The sequence below is a fragment of the Pseudopipra pipra genome, unplaced genomic scaffold (genome assembly GCF_036250125.1).
Source record: "Pseudopipra pipra isolate bDixPip1 unplaced genomic scaffold, bDixPip1.hap1 HAP1_SCAFFOLD_56, whole genome shotgun sequence".
NCBI classification, from domain to species: domain Eukaryota; kingdom Metazoa; phylum Chordata; class Aves; order Passeriformes; family Pipridae; genus Pseudopipra; species Pseudopipra pipra.
Genome location: NW_026991046.1, coordinates 192,501 through 195,000, shown reverse-complemented (window position 1 = coordinate 195,000; position 2,500 = coordinate 192,501). Strand labels below are relative to the sequence as shown.

Below are 2,500 nucleotides of genomic sequence, written 5' to 3'. Positions count from 1 at the left end.
CGCGCGGGGCGAGCTCCGTTGGCCGGTCGGCCGTCCCCGCGCCGGCGGGGCGGTCCGAGCCGCAGGCGTCCTCTCGGGGGCGGTGCCGGGCTACTGAGGGAAACCCCGGTCCCCGAGCCAGGAGGCGGCGGTGGTGGTGGCGGACGTCGGGCGCGCCCCCGCGGGCGGACGCTCCCCCGAGGGCGGCAGCGGGGGAGGCACCCCCGCGGGGCCATGCAGGTCGTTTCCCTCGCCCCAGGGCCAGGTACCTAGCGCTCGGCGCCCGGGCGGCCGGCGAGGCCCCCCCGCCGGGGGTCGAGAGCCGCCGCCGGGAGAGCCGGGCGGAGGTTTAAAGACTCGGGCGGCCGGACGCCGGCGGCCGGGCGGTGGCGGCCGGGCGGCGGCGCGGTGCCACTGAGGGGTGGGGAGCCTACTCCCGCCGATCCCCTGCGGTGGTGGCCGCGTCCGCCAACCGCGCTCGTCCCCGCCCGCCGCGCGGGCGGCCGTGCCGGGGCGGGGTCCCCTGCCCCCCCCGCTCCGCGGTCCGGTCTCGGCGGAGAAGACGGCGGCGGCGCGCGGTGGGCCGCGCGCCGTCCCGCCCGCCCCCCCCGCCGGGGGCGACCGCCGCCGCGGCGGAGGGCGCGTGCCCTCCGCCGAGGGCGGCGCGGGTGGCGGCCGCCGGGCCCGCCGCCCTCCTTTCTCGTCTCGCGGCCGTCGGCCTCCCCCCCGAGGCGGCGGCAGGAGGCCGCCGCCGAGCCGCGCGCCCGCCCGCCCGCTCGGGCGAGCGCCGGTGGGCGGCGTCCCCGTCCCCGCAGGCCGTCCGGGGAGCGCGCCGGCTTCCGAGCGGTGGCGTCGCCGCTCGGCGCGTGTCCCCCGAGCGGGACGGTCGGCCGGGAGTCGCCCGCCGCTGTCGGCGGTAGCGCCGTGCCGGGCCCCGCCCGTCGCTCGCCCGTCGCCCCGGCCGGGGGCCGCGCGTCCGCGGCGAAGCGGCGCGGCGGCGGCCGAGGGGGCCCCGTCCCCCCCGGCCGAGCGCCGCCCGCCTTCCGCCGGGCGCGCGGCCGCCGAAAGGGGGTCGAGGGCGCCGAGCGGCGGCGGCGGTGCCGGCAGGGCCTCCGCGCCAGCGGCGGCGGCGGGCCGTCGTCCGGCCGGCCTCGGGCGCTGCCGACGCCGGCTCGAGTCGCCGGCGCCGACCCGCCCGGCCGGCGGCGGAGGCGGCGGAGCCGTCCGCCTAGCTCGTCCGGGCGGCGCGGCGGTCCGCCGGCGAGGCGGCGGCCTTTGCCCGCGGCCCCGAGGGGGCGGCGTCGGGCGGCCGCGAAGGCGAGAGAGGAGCGGCGAGCGCGGCCCGAGGGTCGCGCCCCGCGCCGCGGGCGCGTCGTTCCCGGCGGGGCCGGGAGGACGGGCGGCGCGCGGTCCGGCGCGCGCCGCCGCTCTCCGCGCGGAGGCCGGGCCGAGCCCGGGCGCCTGGGCCGCCTCTCGAGGCGGCGCGAGGCGCGTTTCTCCCCCGCGGCGCCGTCGATCGCCGCAGGGGGGGATTCGGCCGGGAGCGCGGGCTCCCCGCCTCTGCCGTCGTCCTCGGGAGCCCGGCGGGGTTTCCCCCCGCCTCTCCTTCGCTCGTGCGCGTTATGTGACGGTGCGGTCAAGCGAGGCGCGACGTCCTCGCCGAACGAGGGGCCGCTCGACGCGGGCGGTCCCGGCCCCTCCGCGCGCGCGGGGCGGTGCCGAAAGTCAGACAACTCTTAGCGGTGGATCACTCGGCTCGTGCGTCGATGAAGAACGCAGCTAGCTGCGAGAATTAATGTGAATTGCAGGACACATTGATCATCGACACTTCGAACGCACTTGCGGCCCCGGGTTCCTCCCGGGGCTACGCCTGTCTGAGCGTCGCTTGACGATCAATCGCCGGCCGGGGGCGCGTTCCCCGGCGGCGCGGCTGGGGCGCCTCGCAGGCCCGCCCGCCCGTCCGGGCGGGGGGGGCCTTCGTCCCCCTAAATGCAGACTCGGGGAGCGCTCCGTAGCTCCCCGCTCTCGGAGCGAGCCGCTGGGGCGGAGTTCGTCCCGGCGCGGGACCCGCCGCCGGGCTTCGGCGTCGGCGGCGACGTCGGAGCGTCGGCGGGTCCCGGCGCGCGGCGGTCGGGGAGAGAGGGCGCGCGCGAGCGAAAGGGCGCGCAGGGCAGCGAGGGAAAAGGGGAGGCGAGGCGCGGGCCTCGCCCCCGGTCTCCCCCCCGCGCGGGCGGCTGTCTGCGGGTGGGTACCGCGCGGGTACCGTGCCGTGCTGCCGCGCGCGTGCGGGGCGTGAGCGCCGGGGGCGGGGGTCACCCCCGCCTCCCTCCCTCCCCCCCTCGTCGGCCGCGCCCTCGGCGAGCGCGCCGCTTTTCTCTCCCCGCGGCGGCCGCCGCGCCGGCCCGGGCCGTCTCTGCCGACTCCTCTTCTCCGGTCTCGCCTCCGGGCCGGGGCTGTCGCCGGCCGGCGTGCCGGCGGGTGCCTCTTCCCCCCCGCGCCTCTCCCTCTCCGCCTCCCTCCC

General features: G+C 81.8%; 1 non-coding gene across 1 annotated transcript; it reads left to right on the top strand.

The window, feature by feature from the left end:
• Nucleotides 1–1,710: 1,710 nt before the first annotated feature.
• Nucleotides 1,711–1,863, top strand: LOC135408686 (5.8S ribosomal RNA). The gene has a single exon (XR_010427775.1). It is a non-coding gene; the product is annotated as a 5.8S ribosomal RNA (ribosomal RNA).
• The last annotated feature ends 637 nt before the right edge of the window (nucleotides 1,864–2,500 follow it).